At 39.1% G+C, this 22,748-nt stretch overlaps 1 protein-coding gene and 1 long non-coding RNA gene across 5 annotated transcripts in view; both read left to right on the plus strand.

The window, feature by feature from the left end:
* LOC119519860 overlaps positions 1 to 9,067 on the plus strand; it is a 259,688-nt gene extending 250,621 nt beyond the window's left edge. The window contains exons 2-3 of the long non-coding RNA XR_005214098.1: positions 4,650 to 4,768; positions 9,015 to 9,067. This is a non-coding gene — a long non-coding RNA (uncharacterized LOC119519860). The remainder of the gene's footprint in view (positions 1 to 4,649; positions 4,769 to 9,014) is intronic.
* PRKN (parkin RBR E3 ubiquitin protein ligase) overlaps positions 1 to 22,748 on the plus strand; it is a 1,621,201-nt gene that overhangs the window by 293,597 nt on the left and 1,304,856 nt on the right. The gene's annotated exons all lie outside the window — the stretch shown is intronic.

The raw sequence follows: 22,748 nt of genomic DNA on the forward strand, positions 1-22,748 counted from the left end.
TTACCCCTGCTTGCCTGTTTGTTGCTCAGTCATACTCATCCCAGCAAATACCTGCTTGTTTACCCACCTGCTCAAGCCAAAAATGGAAATGTCATCCATGATTCCCCCTAGCTCCTTATCCAGGCTCATCAGCCGTATCTTCAGAACATTTACCAGATTTGTTAACTCCACTAATCCCCCCTAGTCCAAGCCACCACCGTTCCAGAAGAGGATTACGAGAGTAGCCTTAAAAGAGTTCTCTATGATTTTACTCTTAACCCTCACTGAGCCCTGTTTCTTCAACTAGCAATGACAGTGATCTTTATCTTAATTAAAATGTGGTGTGTTTATTTTTCAAAAATGTCATGTATTTGCACAGTTCAAATTTCAAAATTTGTAAAAGGGTATCCAGTGAAACATTTGCTGCCCACATTTCTTGCCCTCACAGCCGTTTCCTCCACTTAGAGGCATTCAGTGTTTTCATCATTTTCCTGTGTATCTTCCCCATGTATTTCACATATTTACAACCTAATAAATGTATCTATGCAAATACATTCTTTATTTCTCTTTGTAATTCAAATGGTAGCATAGTTTTACGATCAGTGGAGAGATCTCGATATAGTACCTATGAGTTTCAACATTTTTCCAGACTGTATAGTATTCCTGTATGTGTTTGGAACATGAATTGTTTAAGTTTATATTATTGACATTTAGACTACTGTTTTTCATTTTTTTTGCTCTTACAAACAAATTGTGATTAATAGCCCTCTTTACACATCGTCTTGCTTATGTCTAAGTATTTTTCTAGTATAGATTCCTAGAAGCAGATTTGCTGGTTCAAAGGACGTGTGCCTTTGTGATTTTGATAGAAATAGCTAACTTGCCCTCCCTGGAAGTTGTACCAATTTAGACTCCCCCCAACAACGTATGAGATGGCCTGTTTCTCTACACCATTTCCGATGTAGTGTGCCATCAAATATTTTTTTTATTACCAATCTGACAGGTGACAAAATAAATGGCCCTTTCACCTTCTTGCTAAAACAGAAAGCTGTATCACCGACGACACTGCTTTCCCAGGATCCTCTTCAAACTATGTCTCTCTCCTGTGCCCTCACCACTGCTGAGATATATATTAGGTGACCTCCCACCTCTCACTGCTGCAATCAAACATTCTAGCTCCCTCCTCTGGAAAGTCCCCTGCATTTGGATCTCATATAACCAGAATGTACCACCTGCTATCCGTTATAGTTAATGTTTAATAGGGAAACACTAGATGCATTCTCCTTAAAGTCAGGAAATTAACAAAGCTGTCCTCCTTAAGAGTATTATTTGACTTTGTTTTGGAAATAGTAGTCAATGTAATTAGACAAAAGAAAGTAACTACATGTATAGAATTTCAAAACAATGAGGCAAAATTTTCATTGTTTGCAGATGATTTGATTATAGCTTGGGACACCAAGAAACTATTACAAACAATAATTATTATTGCAATTATTATTATGGTGACTGGACACAAAATTAATTTACAGAAATCAGTAGTTTTCACAAATACAAACAGTACCTAGATAAGAGATATAATGGAAGACCTGTGTTCACACAAAGGCTGAGCATCCCCGGGGTGTCTGCCAGCCAAAGACCCGGCATGACAGGAATACTCAGGCAGGTTCCTTCCCTTCCTGGGAGATGCAGGGCTCGTTCTCTGGGAGGTGACTTTGTCTTGAGGGCAAAGTCTTGAGGCCTTACAGAAACATTCTTGGAACTGCACAGAAGTCCAAGACCAACCTCCCTCCCCCCCCCCTCCCTTCCTTCCTTCCCTCCTTCTCTCTGTCACAGGGGTTGGCCCTGTGCACAGTTGCATGGCACTTTCAACCTCTCACACGTCACTCCCAATTTTTAAAATATATTTTAAGTGTTTAAAATTTGCATGCAATATAATTCATTTTTTTGGTGTACAGTTCTGAGTTTTCACACATGCATAGATTCTTATAATCACCACTCACAGAATACAGAATGGTTCCAACACCCCAAAGAACCCTCCCCATTTCCCTTTACAGATGTTTCCCCAACAAGTCTCTTGCATAGCTATTCAAATCTGGATGTTTGTTTCTCAGAGGACCCAGACTAGCACATCCTGGATGAACTGTACTTGAGAAAGGAGAACACACTGGATTTGTCTTCTGCCTGTGTGACTTTGTGCATGTTGAGGAGCATAATATCTGTAGAGAGTTTAGTGATATAATGAGTTATAAACAGTCACTTCTGGGTCTTAATGCCTTCAGGTAGTGTTTGTAAGGTGAAGGTTAAACTCTAACAAATAGATTTCCAACAGTGAAATCTGCGCTGCAAAGCAGTGGGCCTGGGCTCTCTGATCCCAAGAGTACTTCTGTGGGGACTGAGTCGATTTGGTTTCAGGGATGAAGGATGACACATTTTTACAGTGAAAAACGAATTGGACTAGAAGATCTCTAAGGATACTTCAACTGGTCTGCTACACAGGTTTTGTGATTCTAGGAGCATATCCATCTCCTTTTAGAGAAGGTAGGTTTTTATTCATAGAAGATAGTTGAATTTTCTGCTTTCATTTGTTCATTTTATGTAGTATACCTAATCCATATTTTTTATTTCATTATTTTTAATATGTAACCTTTAAAAAATGCAATCAAAGCTAGGCACCACAAATACTTAATTACTTTTGATCCCACCCTTACTGATGCAACTCTTGCTGCTATTATTTTACTCGTTTGCTTTTTGGTTGTGCTGCATATTCTCTGATGGACTTTCAGTCACACTTTTATGAAGTTTTACTCTCATGTGTTTTGATATATCCAAAACTCATCATAACAGGTTCCCTTGGTAACCACAGCAGGACTTACATGTCTTCACCTGAGTTTTCTTCAAGTGCCCTTCCTTGGGTGAAAGACGGAATATTGTGTGATGGTGTATTGGTTGGAATGCTCTCGACCGCCAATTTATTCGGGTACCAGATGGATTTAAAATGAAAACTTGTAAGGGTATAAAAAGTAGCAGACAGCCCATCCACATGACTCTCTTAAATATTTTGTAGTAAAGTTTAGTGCCTTGGATAAAATATAGAGATGCTTGAAAGGATCTTTAAGGCGTTTAGCTTTTAGGATTTAACCTAGTTCCAGAGATGAGATTATTATACTGTTTTTCACCATATGAATAAATGTACTTATTCATGGCCTTGATTATTGCCATGGGATTATATAATTAGAAATTTAAACATGCTAAAGAGGTAAGAATAAGAAAAGGGGTAAAGATTAAGTGGAGGGTACAAAATGCCATATCACTGAAGACTGCTTTTATATTTTTCAGCCTGAAATAAATGAGAATTTCATTTGTTAGTAAATCCTGATACTTTCAAATATAATAGGAACAGCATATTGACCCTCTTTTGCAAATAAAGGACACACATTTGGTGATATGACAGAAAGTCATGACCTGATTTGTTCTATAATTTATACATCTTTGACTTCAAGATAGTGCTCTGTCCATTAACCTATTGTACTCTATTTAAAAAAAAATACGTATTTTGGTTATAATTTTAAAAGGAAATAATAGGCTAATGGAGCTGCTTTCTTCATTTTATGAAAAATGTTGAGGGCACTGATGGTGAACAGCAACAAATAATGCAACACTTTGCATTCCAGTGAGGTGTCAAATTCCTTGTTAGTTAATTTTAATAAGAAGCCCACACTCTCAAGAGATGGAGCCTGCCTGCCCTTCACTTTCTACTCAATGAAAAGATAATAGGTAAAACAAACAAACAAAACATATCTGTTTTGTAGTTTCACAAATAGAGGTAGAGTTTAAAAAGTAGTTAACTTTAAGAGAAACCTTAAAATATATCTGGAACTAGTTTCAGAATAATTAGATAACAGTGTTTATAGATTTTGAAGAGATTTAAGTGCAGCTCTTGGGCATTGAGATGGTGTAGCTACAAGTATAGTTAGATCATTGGCGGACAAGCATTCATGGTCTCTTATAATTTGGTAGCCCACTTGCTATTATAAATCCTAGGCAGGCTAGATCCCACAGGAATTGGTTAATTTTGCAAGCTTCATTTTGCTCTGTAGCTGACTGTTTAATCCTTTAAGTTAGAGCTTTAAATTTAAATTCTGATGGGATGAAAATCAGTTTAAATGTGCTTTATCTTCCACGCTATCTTAACCAGAGTGTGCTGAATGGAATGTCACCTTTTCTGGATGACTCGGTGTGATCGTTGTTTGTGTGTCTGTTACTATGATATGCTGCAGTGAAGGAAGCCCTTCTAGATGGTGAGCAGTGGCCCGAACATGTTCTCACCTGAGTTCTGATCCTGCTAAGATTCCCGACTAGCTAGTGCCACGGTCTTTGGTGGGGTCTTACTGAAGTGCTTTGCTCTCCAGATCTTGTTGGCAACTTTTCTGTTCCATTAAGTAGTGACTCCACGGCACAAAGAAGGAGCCTTTTCCCCACATCCTTTTTTTCTCCTTCAGAAGTTGTGTTTACTTCCATTGTCTCCTTCTTTGCTCTTGTCGTCTTCTTCGTCCTCTCCTCCTCTTTTTCTAGTGGTCAGTAATTGTCTGTACCATTCAAATTATAATCTATTGGTTTCAAAGTGGGTTACTTTATTAACTTGCTCCCACTCTTTTCTTCTTCCAAATCAGAATTTTCTTGGCTGGTGTGCAGGAGAGGATGTTCCTCACCATTGTAAGCTTTGTACCAGGATGTCTGTGAAGTTTATTCCAAAGTCTTCGTGTGTTTATTTCATTCACAGAGATACAAGGTGCATGACTTCTGCTGCCTTGATGTTCTCCTTCCTGTTTGACTTTAACCAGAATTTCAGGAACTGGCAATGTTAGAAATCACATCTCTGATGTTATAAGGAGAGTGAAAGCCTGGTAAAATGTCTGCATCATAGGTCCACATTCTACAAGAATAGCATTGTTTATTCTGAGCCACAGACTGAGTCAGTGAGGTGACATTCTAGGGCAGAAGGAGATCTAATTACAGGCCAATATTAAACCCTTTTGCAGTTATACACTGTAGCAAATATACATCAAGTCCTCTCATATGAGAGACTATGGTAGGTGGTATGGGAAGAAGATCTAATAGTGAATAAGCAACACAGTCACCTGTAGGAGTCGTCACTCTCCTAAGAAAAGTGTGTCCATCAGGCAGGAAACAAAAGGCCAGAGGACAAGGGCACGGCAAAGGTTATGAACGGGTATGTGAGGGTTTATAAAAGAGGCATATTGAGAAAGCGCCTCCAGATGTTTGGATTCTTTATCTTTAGAGAAACAGTTGCAGGGAAACTTATTCCATAGAAAATGCACAGTTTGAAAAAGGATTCATTATTGCAGGAGAATATAAAGCATGATCTGGAAACAAGTTCATCGTCAGGGAGGGAGGGGAAGGCCATGGCTGAAACGCGGGAAGAGAAGGGTGGACATAGAGAGTGGAAAGTAGGGTGGGAAATAAGGTTGAAAAAAGGAGTGTGTAGGGCTTTGAATTCCTAACTGAGGACTTTGAACTTTACTCTCAATGAAAGGGATGCTTTTTTGCTTTTTAGCAAAAGGAGTGGCATAATAAGCTCTGCCTAGCAATTGAATAACTTAACTCTTCTCTAGTAAGCCAGTGGCTCTGAACATATGCTATTGATATTAGAGAGATTATAGATGCTGTCAAAAAATGCCTGGGTACATCCATGCATTAGTGTGCATATCACATGCCTGAAAGTTCTGGGAGGTAACATATTCATCAGAGACTTGATTTTGTGATTGCCTACAATATCACTGAGAGCAAGAACAGCCCATCTATATCTGTTTTGTTGGAAGCCTGAGGGGCTTACCATAATTTATTGGTACCTAGTAGGAAATAAGTTGCTAGGCCGTTGACAAAACACCTTAATTTAGCGTCGTAAAAATGTTTCGGAGATAGATTGTCCTCATAAATGAGTTTTCCGGAAATAGTCACCAAAGTTTTTCTCAGGTCTGTATTCTTTTTTTTTTTTAATCCTTTCAAAGAGTCAAATGTGTTTGCTCAAAGGAAACTGTTGCCTTTTCATTGAATGTTAGGCTGGAGAAAGAGCAACCACCTATGTTTTTACTCAGAGCTGTTGAAACTTAAGTCCCAGTTTGGAGTCTAGTTTATGTGAGACATGCAAATTTTGGAATCAGATACCTTTGGACAAATCCTCAACTCCTCCATTTATGAGCTGTGTGATTTTGGGCAAATTACTTAATCTCTCTACCTTCTCTTACCTTATGAGTACAAAAACTGGATTTACAGGCTTATGGTGAGTACTTAATGAGTCTAAAACACCCATATATAGTCTACACATACTAGACTCTCCGTAATAAAAATATAATTATTGTAATTATCATCATTTTTCTTATGGACATTCTTATGAATAGATGTATCATTTTGCTAATATTCCCTTGTTAAGAAGATTGATCAGTGAAGAATTTACATAGCTGCTCTTTACAAGACTTGACGTTATTCTGACCATCAGGTTTCCCTGTGCTTGCCATTTCCATGTTCTGCCTTGCCCAGTTGCTGTTTTCAGTTAGCAAAGATGGCCTTACCATAACAAGCTTGATAAGATTTACTAAACTTGTATAAGAAAGTATAAAGTTGATACAGCTAACGTGAACTTTGTCACTTTAAAGAAGTCTCAGGACTTAAAATTGTACGTATACCTAGTTGTGAATCTTATCCTCAAAAACTGTCATGGGCAGGCAGCCCCAGGCCTGCTCTCCTCCACACACATCCATGTACACTCATGCACCTCTTATCTCTAGCTTCTCTCTCCGTTTCTGGTCTTTTCCACTGAGAGCATGCCTGCCGCTCATTTGTTCCTATTCGATTATGACCCCCTTTTCTCATATTTTCTATCCCTGCCCCCATTGCTTTGCCTCTGTTACTTTTCCCATTTCTCTCAATTTTGGCACTACGAGGCTGGACTATTTTTAAAATTAATTATTTAATTTATTTTTAATAGTTTTATTCACACACCATACAATCCATCCTAAGTGTCTCTTCTGATTTGCTAATGCTGCGGGAATGCGACACACCAAAAATGGATTGCCTTTTATAAAGGGGGCTTATTTGGTTACAAAGTTACAGTGTGAAGGCCATGAAAATGTCCAGATGAAGGCATCAAAGGCCAATGGCATCCGGAAAACCTCTGTTAGCTGGGACGGCACGTGGCTGGCATCTGCTGATCCCAGGTTGTGTTCCAGTTCCACTCTCAGCTCCTGTGCATTCTTTTAAGTGTCTCTCTTGGCTGCAGCACCTTCTTCTGTCCGTGAACACTTTTATAGGACTCCAGTGATTCAGTTAAGACCCACCCTGAATGGGTGGCATAACGCCTCCATGAAAATTATCCAATCAAAGGTCTTGCCCGCAGTTGATTGAGTCACTTCTCCATGAAAACACTCAATCAAAGGTTTCCTACCTAATCAACACTAATACATCTGCCACCCACAAGATTGGATCAAAGAACATGGCGTTTTGGAGGACATAATACATCCAAACTGGCACAGTGTACAATCAGTGGCCCTTGGTATAATCAGACAGTTATGCATTCCCCACTACAATCAATATGAGAACATTCTAATTTCTTCTGGAAAAAAAAGAAATCCTATACCCCTTGCATGCCCCTATTATTGACATTTAGCTTTGGTATAGTGCCTTTGTTAAAATTAACAAAAGAATATTACAGTGTTACCGTTAACTGTAGATCTTAGTTTGCATTAAATTTATTTTTTCCCATATACCACCCTATCATCAGCACCTTGTAATAGTGATGTACATTTGTTCTAGTTCATGTAAGAACTTTCTTATATTTGTATAATTAAGCACCATCATCATCCACTGTAGGTTTCACTAAGTTATACAGTCCCAGTTTTTATCCTCTAACTTTCCTTCTGCTAACATGATGCTAGTCTTCCTCCTTCAACCACACTCATCTTCTGCTTTAATGACACTTACAGTATTCTGCTACCATCACACAGAATTGTGCTATCCATTTCTGAACCTTTGCAATCAACCTTATTGAACACTCCATACTCCTTAAACATTAATTGCCCAGTCTCTGCCCTCTTTCTATCTCCTGATAACCTGTGCTCTAGAATTTAACTCTCAAGGTTTGCTCATTATAGCTAGTTCATAATAGTGAGACCGTACAGTACCTGTACTTCTGTTTCTGGCTTATTTCACTCAACGTAATGTCCTCCGGGTCCATTCACGTCACTGCGTGCGTCAGGACTTCATTCCTTCCTGCAGCTGCACAATATCCCATGGTGTGTATATACCACAGTTTTCCCTTCCACGCATCAGGCAATGGACCCTTGGGCTGCCTCCATCCATTGGCAATCATGAATAGTGCCGTCATAAACATCAGTGTGCAAGTGTCTAATTGTGTTCCTGCTTTGGGGCTGGACTTTTAAGTTATAATTCTTATGTTTGGCTTTTGACCCATCACACTGGGCCCTAGATATCTTCCCATTCCCTTGTACCCAGTGAGCCCCAGGTAAACATAAGTGAATGGGCGCCTTGGCCTTTTAGTCAACATCATTTGATTTGGCATTTTCAAAGGGAATAAGTGAGGAGATTTTGATTGTAATTTTCTTGCCAGCTCTAGGAGGTCTAGAGTGAAAACTATTCCTCAAATAATTGCTTTTAATATTGTGGATAAAAAGGTAAATAAAAATCTTTGTCTTAAACTTACTTTTTTGGAGGGGAAAGTAAAGAATACTCAGAGGAATTTTTATAAATAAAAGATCTCCATTTTAAAATTCTATTTTGAAATGCTTTATATATATCTAAAATGACAGTCTCAGAATGCTCATGTCTGAATCTTCATCCATTTGCTGTGTTGTGCCCAGGGTGTCGGGTTTGCCCACCACCGAAGTCCAGGTGTGGCCCAGAGAGGGAAATAAATATCCTGTATCTGGCAGCCCCTCCCTGGCTTGGTTTCTGGTATCTTATTGTTCAGAGTTTCTAATTGTCCAGTCGTCTCTTATCAGACCCTGTGTTGGTGTCTCTCCTGCCTGATCTCCCTTCACCGGTGACCTCCGCTCCTTGTCTAGTCCTCTCTGCCTTCCTGATCTCTCCGGCTTCACCACTGTCTGCCTGTCTTCTGGGATCCGCCATCATATTCTCAGCCAAGCACATTCTAATCTTTGGATCTTGTAATGTGGCTCCCTGGGTAAATATTTTTATGTTAATTTTGAAAACTTTCATTGAACATAGCTTTATATTATTACTGCCCCTCCCAACATTTGGATTTAATGTACTATTTAGAAAGAAATTGGATTTATTGGCAAAAAATTCATACTTTTTACACTGATGTTTCTGCAATGTACTGGGAAGCTCTGAATTTATACTGCAGGTTTGAAGGCCATGTTTACAAACTAAACACGATATCCTAATTTTTTCTTTACTCATTTTTTTTTTTTTAGTTGAAATGGGATTTGGTGGTTTCTCCTTAAAATTTAAATAATCTAAAAAGAATTATAGTTGTTTCTAAAAGATGTGTTCAAACATTTTCACATTTTATTCATTCAATATGGGCAGAAGAGTACTAAACATACATAGTTTACTCTTCCGAAGGTTAAAGAAGTTAGGTGTATGGAATATCCCACCTGTGTTACTGGAGAATAACTAAAATGTAATATACTGGTTTATCTCCTCATTGTCACACTTTTATAGGTAAAAGTAGGTTAAACTGGTGTCTTACATTGCCAGGTCTGCTGTAAAAAAGCGCCACAGACTAGTTGGTTTAAACAACAAAAATTTACTGTGAGACAGCTCTGGGGACTAGAAGTTCAAAATCAAGGTGTCAGCAGCCATGTGTTCTCTTAAAGGAGAAAATCCATCCGTGCCTCTCTCCTGTCGTCTGGTGGGTGGCCAGCAATCCATGGTGGTCGGTGGCTTGTGGGAGCGCAGCTCAGTCTCTGCCTCTGTCACACGGCCGTCTCCCGCTCTCTTTCTTTTTGTTCCTTTCTCACTGGGCCCCAGTTTCCTCTGCCTATAAAAACACCAGTTATATTGTACTAAGGGCCACCCCAACCCAGTTCGGCCTCATCTTAGTAGGATCTTTGAAGATCTGATTACAAACGAGTCCACACCCACAGACCAGGGCTTAGGACTTGACCACATCTCTGTGGGGGACATGACTCAATCCGTAATAGATGGATAGTCCATCTATGGTCTGAGGTTTTGTAAGTATTTCTCTACTTTGCTCTTTCAAAGATATCAAATCATTTGAATAATGTTGACTCAGCTTCATATGAGTGGAAAAGGGCTTTCAGTGATTATTAAAACAAATTGACAGTACTGGAGTCACATGCTTTGCATCTTTAAAGTGGCACAATCTAATAAATTTACCCAAAGGATTTAGAACTTGCTTCAGTACGACATTGTTTGTTGGAGCTTCTGAAAGACTGAGGGAAAACCAGCTATTTTTCTTCCCATCATTATAAAACAAAACTCACCTAAATTGATGTAAATATGTAATTATGATGATATTTTAATAGGCTAATTTATATTCATGTTTAAAGAGTGGATAGTCTTAGTGTTACAATAGCCTGAAAATACAAACTATGCTATTTCCAAACTTTCTATTAGCATATAGTCTAACAGTTTGGTTCTAGAACTGTGTCATCCAATATGGTAGCCATTTGCCGCAGATGACTAGTCTGATTTGAGTTGTGCTCAATTGAGTTGTGCTCAATACACACCAGATTTAAAAAAATTTAGCACTAAAAAAAAAAAAATTCAGAATTTCATAATACTTTTTATATTGATTAAATGTTGAAATGATAATGTTTTAGATATATATAAAATGTATTATTAAATTTAATTTCATCACTTTCTTTTTACTTTTTTTAATGTGGGCACTAGATTGTAAATTTAAATATGTGGCTCAAATTTGTGGCTTGCATTATATTTCTATTGGGCAACGCTTTTCTAGAAATTAAGTGGGTAATATACAAAAGCCAAACTCTTATTTTTTTGTTATTGTTATCATTTTTAAATTCAGTTTTATTGAGATCTATTCACATACCATACAGTCATCCATGGTGTACAATCAACTGTTCACAGCACCATCATATAGTTGTGCATTCATCACCCCAATCTATTTTTGAACATTTTCCTTGTACCAGAAAGAATCAGAGTAAGAATAAAAAATAAAAATAAAAAAGAACACCCAAATCATCCCATCCTATTTTTCATTCAGTTTTTGTCCCCATTTTTCTACACATCCATCCATACACTGGATAAAGGGAGTGTGATCCATAAGGTTTTCATAATCACATTGTCATCCCTTGTAAGCTATGTTGTTATACAATCGCCTTCAAGAGTCAAGGCTACTGGGTTGGAGTTTGGTAGTTTCAGGTATTTACTTCCAGCTATTCCAATACATCAAAACCTAAAAAGTGTTATCTATATGGTACATAAGGATGCCCACCAGAGTGACCTCCTGACTCCATTTGGAATCTCTCAGCCACTGAAAGTTTATTTCATTTCATTTTGCATCCTCCTTTTGGTCAAGAAGATGTTCTCAATCCCATGATGCTGGGTCCAGATTCATCCCCGGGAGTCATATCCTGCATTGCCAGGGAGATTTACACCCCTGGGAGTCAGGTTCCACACAGGGCAGAGGGCAGTGAAACTCTGTTTTTAAGGTGTTGAAAAATCATTATATCTAATACCAAGTTGAATGTGGCAAATCTAAGGAAACACATTTGGACAGAACTAATTGAAACTGTGCTTATTAGATTAAAAGGCTTGGAGTCATTAAGTCCGATTGTGTGAAGGCAGTAGTTTGGTGTAATGCTTCTACCAAGAAGACATATGAAGTATGACACATCATTTGCTTGCAAACAAAGATGAAATTTCTTTTAGATCCCTGACAAAAGCCTTGGTATTTCCCTTCTTGAAATATCATTTCTAGTAAAAATGCAGAATGGCTTATAAGAATTTCAGAGGAGGTAAAATGACCAAGGAATTCATATTTTATGAAGGTGGACATGAACAGGTTAGGACTTTCTGAGTTTGAAAAGGTAAAATTAAGAAACTATGAAGGGCAGATAATATGTTTAATGGTATTTACTTAGTGCTTACTTTCAAGATCCTGAGTAGAGAGGACTGATATGACATAAGCACAGAAATTATCCCTTAATTGAATAAACATGGTCCAAGCCACCAAATTCCAAGACATCACAGCTGTAAGTTTCTGGGGCAGCTGGCTACAATATTGGGCACACACAGTGGAGCTGCCTTACAGAACTAACCATTTTATACTGAGGATATTACATGAGTTTTGACCCCTTAGATGAGGACAGACCCAAGTTTCATGATATCAAAGTCTACTTTGTTTTGAATAACTTTGGAAATACTTTCTCAAATTCTACTAAGGCATACAGAAAACAGGAAGTTTGGAACATCTTGCTCTATGAAGTGACAGAGGTGAAAAATGTCTGCCCTCTTGGAGCATACATTCATGTAAATTAGCAAGTAAACAAATAAACTAGTATTTTAGTTTGCCAGGGTTGCTATAACAAACACCACAGACTGGCTGGCTTAAACAACAGGAATTTATCGTCTCACAGTTTTGGAGACTAGAAGTCTAAAATCAAGATGTTGGCAGGGCAATGCTTTCTCTGAACTCTTGTGTGTCCTGCTGGTGACTTGCACACGGTCCATCACTCAGTCTCTGCCTGTGTCACACGGCGTCTCTCTCAGTCTCTCTCCTACTGCTGTGTCCCTATTTTCTCTGCTGATAAGGACTTCACTGACACTGGATTAAGTCCTACTCTCATTCAGTCTGGCCTCATCTTAATGGGATCTTTGAAGATCCAATTTACAAATGGGTCTACACCACAGGACACCAGGGGTTGGGACTTGAACACGTCTTTGTGGGGACATGATTCAGTCCATAACTACTGGCAATAAGAATGATTTTGGCAATAAACAAGGTGATGAGAGAGTGACTGGGGAAGGCCTTTTAATTAGGATGGTCACGGGAAGAGCTTCTGTGAAGAGGACTTTTGAGATCTGGATAAAAGCTGAGACTGAGCCATGCAAAGATGGGAGGGAAGGGTCTGCCAGACAGAGGGAACAGCAGGTGCCAAGACCTAACATCCAGGAAGGGTTTGGCTTATTCCAGAAGGAAAAAGGAGACAGCAGTGTGATGCTGTGAGACTGGAGAACAGAAAGGAGCCACATCACCCACCCCTTAGGTTCTAGGAGAGTTTGCTCTGTGAACAGTGGAAACTACTGAGGGGTTTTAAGTAGGAAGTGACGTGACTTTATTCTTCAGTCAAAAGATTCACCTGACTGCTTTGGGGAGAGACAAGCACAAAGGAGAAGACTTGTCATAAGAGGATTTCTCTTTTTCAGGAGAACAATGATGGTGGAGACAGTGGAGATATAGAGAAGTAGAAAAAAATCCAAGATGCATTTTGGAGAGAGAACCAAGGGAGGAAGAGGGAAAGAGAGAGATTAAGAAGGACTCCCAAGTTTTGGCAGGAGCCACTGATGCTGCTGTTCACTCACTCAGTGAAGCCTGGGAAAGGAGGAGGTTGGGGGGAGCAGTCGATGACAATAATTTAGGATGCAATGTGGTAAGTGAGCTGAGGAGAACTCCCAAAGTTCATCCCTGTGTTTTAGTGTTCACTCCTATAACTACTTATTGGGCAGCTATTATGTGCCAAGCAGTGGGAATAGAGCAGACAACAAAATGGACGCAAGTCTTTATCTCCACGGGGAAGTATGTCAGATGTTTGATAAGTGTGTGGAGCAAATAAAGAAGGGGAGAAGGGTTGGTGTGTGCTAGTGAGGGGACTACTGTTCCTTTTCAATAGCATAGTTGTTCCAGTTTGCTAATGCTGCCTATTAGGCAAAATACCAGAAATGGATTGGCTTTTATAAACTGGGTTTATTTGGTTACAAAGCTACAGTCTTAAGGCCATAAAGTGTCCATGGTGGGGGTACCTTCACTGAAGGATGGCCATTGGTGTCTGGAAAATCTCTATTAGTTTAGAAGGCTCGTGGCTGGCGTCTGCTTTCTCTCAGGTTTCAAAATGGCATTCTCCAAAATGTTGCTCTTGGAGTTTTGTCCTCTCTTACCTGCAGCTCCTCTCCAAAATGTCACTCTCAGTTGCTCGCCAAAATGTCACTCACAGCTGCACTGATTTCCTTGTGTTTGTCAGCTCATTGATATGGCTCCTGTGATTTAATTCAGATACACCCTGAATGGGTAGGGTAACACCTCCATGGAAATTATCCAATCAGAGTCATCACCCACAGTTGGGTATGTCATATCTCCATGGAAACATCCAATCAAAAGGTCACACCCTAATCAAAAAGGTGAATCAATCTGTCCCCACAAGATTGCATCAAAGATAATGGCACTTTGGGGGCCATAATACATCCAAACCTGCACAATAGTCAGCAGGGCTTCCCTGAGAAGGTTGACTTTGAAGCGAATATTGTAATATTAAATTAGCCAAATTCACCTAGCCTTTAAATGAATGGGTAGTGTTAAGAAGGAAAAAAATGAATGAAAAGCAAGGAGTACAGTGGTATCTATTTTATTCTGCAGTAGAAGCAGATGTAGTTCATATAAAAGAAAGGTGAGGAGTCAACTTTTATTCAAAATTAGCAATAATATAATACCTTGGGCATAGGTAAATATTAAATTCTAGCCCACACAGCATAATCTGAAAACGTTCATTTGGAACTACTAAAGACAAGTCCAGGCACATTTCACTTCATAACACAAGTTGTAAGGACAAAGAGAAAAGCAATGAAAAATGTTTTTCCTTGAAGCAATTTATCACAGTGGTTGCTTCATCAATACATGTATAAACTTCCACATCATCAAAAAAGGTAGTAGCTATTTCTGCAATCAATCCAGAAATAATAAGCAGGGCATGCTTCTTTATTAACTTCTGTTATAAACATAAAAATATATATGTTCAAGTATGTCAAGAAAAGAAAAATAATCTGTTCCTGGTATTTTCTTTCAGCACTAGTTATTATTTGGAGTTGTCATCATAAGAAATAAGAAGAAATAACATAATAAAAATGTTGATATACAGAAATACATTAAGATATATTAGTCACCATATATCCAGAGGTTGCAGATAGGAAGAGAGGGTGAGACTATTACTTGAGTGTGATGTTCTTGTGATAACTTTGTTAAATTTCTAAATATCACCATATACCCTCCTCCCAATTCAATTTTAGTGGATTTGCAGAGGCACATAAAACCTACTAGAGAATTTGGGCATATAATATGTTATATGGTGACAAAATTTCAGTATCAGTGTGGGCACGTGAAGTCAGCATTCTGTTTTTCTCTCTGCCACTAGCACTTGACATTATTTAGGTAATTAACATAGAATTTAACTCTTTTTTATTCTGTCTTGAAATTTGTGAAGAAATGCCAACATTTAGCTAAATACTACTTCTAGAAAAAAATTATTTTACATTTTAATATCTTTGGAACAGCTAGGCCATTTATTTAGATTAATGTGCTTCTTCTGACACAATATTAGAATTCCATTATTCCATTTCTTTGATCAACATTTTTACTGAAATTGTTTATACAAACATGGAAATGCAGCAGATATATTGCAGCCTGAAAATATTAAGTACTGTCTACCTGTACTCTTTATATTTAAATGAGTGATTATTTCTTTTAAAATAAAAGTCAGAAAATGTAATCCTAAGGAACCTATTTCCCTCACTAATTTCAAATCACATTGGACTCATGAAATTTATGAGAACCATAAATTAATAAAAAGAAGGGTCTAAAGTCACCACGTGTGATGAAGTGGGGACACTGTAAAATCACATGCCAGTAAAAGGGTATCTATCTATTTAAGTATTGGGGAAATACGGCCATAAGGCCCCACTATGCTCTCCCCATTTCCCCCACAGCCCCTGTGAGCACAGACCCACACAAGCCAAATCCCACCACTTGTGCGGGACCAGTCGCTATTGGACTGGTTTCCCTCTCACTGATTTCCAAACTAGGAATCTAGAAGTCATCCTTTTTTGCTTTAAAAAAAAATTCTGAAACACTTCCCACCCTGTTTCAGTTTGCTAAAGCTGATGAAATGGAATATACCAGAAATGGATTGGCTTTTGACAATGAGGATTATAAACTTAGAATTTACAGTTCTTAGGCCATGAAAATGTCCAACTCAAGGCACCGACAGGACGATGCCTGGACTCTGAACGCAGGCTGCTGGCATCTGGGAACCTCCGCCCCACACGGGAAGGCATGTGGCCGGCATCTGCTGGTCCTTTCCTCCTGGGTTGCCTTTCTTCCAGCTTCTGGCTTCAGTGTGTCCTCTCTTAGCTTCTCCACGGCTTTCCTCTATGAGCTTCTCTTAATTCCATCTCTTAGCTTGTCTGGGGCTTCTGTGTGTCCTTTATCCTCTTATAAAGGACTCCAGTGAGGGGATTAAGACCCACCTTGAATGGGACGGGTCACATCTCAATTGAAACAACCTAATCAAAAGGTCCCACACCCAATAAGTCTGCACCGACAGGAATGGATTAAAATAACAGGGACTTTTCTGGGGTCCATAAAAGCTTCAGACTAACACAATGCTTTCCATCCTTCTTTTACTGCCCAGAGTGACTTATAATAAATACTGAGATCAAAACATTTTTAAACACCATTATAAACTTTTTAAAAGCATGAATTACATATTGTTGACTTTTTGTAGATGGAAAAGACATTGTCACACACACAGGCTAAAACAGTACAACCTGGTTTATCTAAGTCAGACAATCTCCAGGTTGGGTTTTCTTACTGCAAATGTAATAGATCATAGAATTTTTATTTATATTTAGTGAATGGGTTTTTTTTTCTTTCTTGCAGGGGTATAGGGATGGGGATTGGGAGTAACTGCTAATGAGTATAGGCTTTGTCTGGGTGGTGATGAAAATATTCTGGAATTTGATAATGGTGATAATTGCACAACTCTGGATATACTAAACACCACTGAATTGCACACTTTAAAAGGATCAATTTTATAATATGTGAATTGTATGTTAATTTAAAAAGAGATCAGTTAAGCTAATTCTGAAGGAAATCAGAAGTTTTTGCTAGTTAAAAAAGCAAAGTCTTATATTGTTGTAGTATACTGAAAAACAGTAAAAATTCTGGAAGCTTCTTCCAAAGACAGGTATAAAATTACTATTACGTCAGGTGAAGCTTTTATAGGAGGAGAAAAGTTTGTGAAGCTTGAAGCCCATCCTACAGTAAGACCCCAAACTGTTGGGGATCTAAAATTGAAGAAAAATAAAGGGTAACTCTAAACAACAGCAAAAACTTGAAAATCAGATGACAGATTTATGATTTCAAAGAAGGACTAGTTGAAAGATAAGCTGATCTATTAGAGCTGGATTAAAGCTGGGGCATAGATGACCACTGCACTGTTTTTCCTTTGTTGTACCTGTGTAAGTGCTCACTGGGAAGACTGGTTATCTGCAAAGACCTGAGAAAATCTTTGGAGAAATTTTTTACCAGCCCCTTGAGTTTTTAAGTGAATATCCTCTCAGCTAGGGTGGAGGCTGTGGAATCTGGATGCAATCAGAAAAGGAAAACTAATATTACACGGATGGAGCCGTGCCTATGACAAGCAGATCTGAAGAACCACGGTCACCGTGGAGACACCTGCGTGCTGAACACAGCCTCTGGGAGAACACCTGCCCTCCAGGACGGCCTCTTCATTTCCTCAGTGGGTCCGGTGGGGGGACAGATATGTTAACATTTATTAAGCAGGAGGTAGGGAGATTTGAAAACATGCATTTTTAGGCAAATTAATGAAATAGGATGTGACCTTGAAAGTCTGTTCTACTACACATATGAGTGCTGTGTTAATTGGGGGAAAATGTATAGAATTTTAAGTTCAAAGTTCAGTTTTTCTTTAAGGAAGAAAATAAAAGTTTTATGATAAATAACTAAAAACCTGGAAAAGGTGAATGAACTGCTTTCTCACTTGATGCAAAGTTCATTTATTTAGCTATTCATTATCTATATATAGAAAAAAAAAGGTAATATTGGATCCCTGATTCCCATTTACAAGGATGCATTCCATTTGGATTAAAAACCAAAGGGAAAACAACAACAAGAAAAACAGTGTAGTCACTTTTTAATTGGCATCAACGAATTTTCAGAGTGAAGAGAAAACAACTATTTCAGTCTTCTAAGTTGGTAAACAGGGCATCAGGATTGTCAGACTTATTTTGCTTTGAAAGTGCCTGTAGTTAAGTTATAAGCATTTTCAAAATTTAGACATGATGTCATGATCTCATCTCAAAAGGAGCAGGGTAGAGAATGTTCTTAATTTCTTGACTTCAGTCCAGAGTTTATTTTCTAAATGTGCCTCATGGTGTGTTAAAAAATAAAAACAAAAACTCCCCAGAGAGTGAGAGTGTGGTTCCTAAGGCAAGGAAATAATGGCAAGTGTCAAGGATGCAGAAGGGTTTGAGATTTTACCTGGTTTGCAAGCTGCCAAGTTAGCCTGCCACGGTTTCATGGTTGCTGGTAGGAGACAGGAACTCCTGGGTCAGGAAAGAGGACAGTTTATTACTCACAGCGATGGCAGCAGCCACGGTGTCTGCATTCCCAAGTCCCAGTTCCCCCAGGGAAATGAGAAGAGTTCCACGAGACACCGGAGCACACGGGGGTTGTGTTGAAGGAGAGGAAGCCTGAGCTCAGGGAACCTGAGAAAGATTTGTGTAACATTAGTTTTCCTTTTCATGTCCAAATATGTTTGTTGTATGGACATAGCAACAAATTGAAAGTAGGGGAATGGATAAATACATTGTGGAATGTTCATACAATGGAATATTAGGTACCAGTTAAAATGAATGATTTAGAACTCCATGCATCAGTGTGGGTAAATTATTACATTATTCTCTGTACTTTTGTTTGCTTGAACTGTCATTGGAAAGGTAGTATACTGCCTTTAAGGAATGGAAAAAGATATAGATAAACAAAGAACATTAATATGAAACCAAATATAATTATTTTTAGTAATATTTATTTGCTATACAGAAGTAAAAAAAAATCAACATAAAACTGGACATAAGAGGAAAAAAATGATGGAAGAGTCCTGAAAGAAAAGAAATTAATTCCTTCAAAAGGCATCAGAGAAGTGTTCATGCTCATAATAGCACTTAATATTTTAACATATATTTTAACATTTTACTATGTTAAATTTAACAGGAAATGGGGCAGAGTGAATTCTCAGTGGAGGGAATTAAGGTCCAGGTAGAGGAAATAAAACATTGGGAAAGTGTGGGACCATTTTCAGGGATGTTTGGAAGCTCAGTTTGACTGGATTAGGGATTGAATGTAGACAAAAGGTGAAAGATAGGTTGGGACAAGATCTTAGGGTAATTTAAATACCAAGTTAAGATGTTTGGTGGAAAAAACTAAACTGCCTAAGGGATACTGTGATGCCTATTTGCATTTCAAGTACTTAGTCTTCTCTTGAATTTATTTCACTGAGATTTCAGATATGGATGTTTTCCTAAAAAATTAGATTTTCCCATAAAAATTAGAATATCATTAAGCCACTAAACATTAATAACAACTTGTTAACACACTTATTTAAGGGAATGATACGATTTAGAAAGATATGCAAGGCAATGCAATTATCTAATACTGAACTCCATTTTTCATTCTTCCACTATTATTTATCACTACTTAGTTTATACACATTTTTCACTCTATCTTGAGTATAAAACTATTTCTATTCACTTGATCTTATTTGTGGACTCAAAAGTCAATCATTTAATCCCTCATTCTGTTCTACTTGCTAATATTAATAGCATCCTAAGCCAAATAATATGTGATCATGGAGTGTGTGGTCTAGTCCGAGACGTATAAATCCCCCAGCCATGACACTAGAGGTGATGGAGATGTGCAGAGGGTACTCTTGTGGATTCAAGGAGAAGCACCCAGTTGGTCTGAAAGTGTTAAGGAAGGCTTTCTAGAGGGAGAGATGCTCAAGAAGGATGTTCAGCAGTTAGTTAGCTGGACCAAAAAGGAGAAGGTTGGAGGGATCCCAGGGGGAGTTTCAGGGGCATGAAACATCGTGATGCATATAGCCAGGTGTGATCAGAATAAAGTTAGTTTTACTGTTGTTGGTGGAATAGGAGGCCTAAGATGTATGAGATATAGGCAGGGACATGACATATGACATAAAGGACCTTGTGTGTTAAGGCATTTTGATTTTATCCTGAAAACTAGTGGGGAACCATCAACATGTGTCAGGCAGGGAAATAACATGATCTGGTTTGCATTTTAGAAAGATTACTCTGGCAGCAGTGAAAAGGTATATTAGAGAAGATGTGATTAGTAGAGCACGCTAATGACCCAAGTGACAGTTGACAAAGGCCTCAGCTAAAGTAGAAGCTGTGGGGATGCCTTCCAGAGGTGGCAGGAGACAGACCGTGAAGGACCGAGTAACTGATGAGGTGTGGGGAGAGGGCGGGATGAGTGATGTTGGTCTCTGTGGCAGGAGAAGCAGGTGTGTGGGGAGAAGGTGATGAGCTTTATCTGAGACCTGTTATCATCGATGTGGAGAGAAGTTTGAGTTGGATGTATAGATTTGGGGCTGAGGGTCAGCTGTAGAAGCTGAAGTAATTGATTTGATTGAAGACCACCAAAGTTAGTTCATAGTATATTGGGGAGAACAAAAGGCTGACAACAGAGCCTCCTGTCTGGCCAAAGAGTGAGAGAGAAAGATATGAAAATAGAGAAGGGAATGTTGTCACAAAAACCAAAGGAGAAGAAGTGTCAGGGAGGGTGTGCTGCTTTGAATCTGTTATGCATCCCACAAAAGCCATGTTCTTTTAATCCAGTCTTCTGGGGGCAGATCTATTGTGGGTGGGATCTTTTCATTAGGTTGTTTCCACGGAGATGTGACCCACCCATTCAAGGTGAGTCTTAATAAGTTTACTAAATTCCTTAGAGAGCAGATTGCCAACACAGACACAGACACTTAATGGAAGCTAAAAGAGACATTTTGGAGACAGCTGTTGAAACCAGAACCAGGAGAGAAGCTAACAGATGAAATCCAGAGTTTTCCCTGCAGAAGCTGAGAGGACACCCAGATGCTTAGAGAAATGCCCTGGGAGAAACAAGCAAGGATGCATAGTTGCTGAGAGAGAGAAGCTAAGACAGAAACCCAGAGATATTTTGGAGAAAGTAATGGAAACCAAAAGCTAACCCCAAGTGAGGCCCAGCAGACTGGCCGTATGCCTTCCCATGTGATGGAGGAAGCTCAGACACTATCTGCCTTTCTCCAGTGAAGGCATCTTTTTGATGCCTTAGTTTGGACACTTTTATGGTCTTAGCACTGTAAATTTGTAACCTAATAAACCTCCTTTATAAAAGCCAATCCAGAGAGGTGGGGCAAGATGGCGGCATAGAGAGGAGTGGAAGCTAAGTAGTCCCCCTGGAACAACTACAAAAAACCAGAAACAACTAGTAAATAATCCAGAATAACTGCGGGGGGACAAACGAGACCATCCACTCATCATACACCAACCTAAATTGGGAGGAGTGCCCGAGAACACAGCATAAAATCTGTAAGTAAAACCTGCGGATCCAAGTCGTGAGACCCCCTCCCCCATAAGCCCGAGCTGCAAAGCCTCGTGATAACAGAGAGAAGCTCTCTTCCAGCAAGCAAATATAGCTCAGCTGAGCTCCAGCTGCAGTTTTAAGTAGCGACTGTGAACTGCTCACTACAGGTACGAATCCCCAAAAAACAGCCAGAGGCTTTGGGTGATGACTGACCTTGGAGAGCCAGAGGGTCACCTTGGACTGGGTCTGAAGGGGGACTATCTGTTTCTTTTTTGGCTCAGTGGAGAAAGCCCCAGTCATTTTCAGTTTCCAGGGCTGTGACTCTGGGAAGGGTCGAGACACCACAAGCAGAGAGCGAGACCATTAAAATGCTAATGATCTCCACCTGGGGGCTCTGTCTTCTCTAGGAGGAAAGGGGTGGGGCCCTTTCCATTCAGAACCAGCCCCAGAGCCTGGGGGAACACGACCATACCTCCTCACACCAGTCAAGAATTATAGGCTAACAGGCATCACCTGCTGGGCAGAAAAGCACAGTGACCCGAGGCATCACAGGGTGGAGCAATTTTCTAAGACACAAACTCAGGGAAACCAGATACTGAATATTTCTTCCCTCTGGGAACTGAGCCTGTTCTGGTCTGGGAAAACCTGATTTGGATAACCAAGGAAACCATGCCTAGACAACAGAAAATTACAACCTACACTAAGAAAAACAAAGTTATGGCCCAGTCAAAGGAACAAACATACACTTCAACTGAGATACAGGAATTTAAACTAATGCTAAATCAAATCAAAAAGTTTAGAGAAGATATTGCAAAAGAGATAGAGGCTGTAAAGGAAACACTGGGCATATATATGGCAGAAATCAAAAGTTCAAAAAACCTGCTAGTAGAATCTATGGAAATGAAAGGCACAACACAAGAGATGAAAGACACAGTGGAAACATACAACAGCAGATCTCAAGAGGCAGAAGAAAACACTCAGGAACTGGAGAACAAAACACCTGAAAGCCTACACGCAAAGGAGCAGATGGAGAAAAGAATGAAAAAATATGAGCAACGTCTCCGGGAACTTAAAGATGAAAGAAAGTACAATAATGTACGTATCATTGGTGTCCCAGAAGGAGAAGAGAAGG

This window comes from Choloepus didactylus, chromosome 24, assembly GCF_015220235.1.
Source record: "Choloepus didactylus isolate mChoDid1 chromosome 24, mChoDid1.pri, whole genome shotgun sequence".
In the NCBI taxonomy this organism is placed as follows: domain Eukaryota; kingdom Metazoa; phylum Chordata; class Mammalia; order Pilosa; family Megalonychidae; genus Choloepus; species Choloepus didactylus.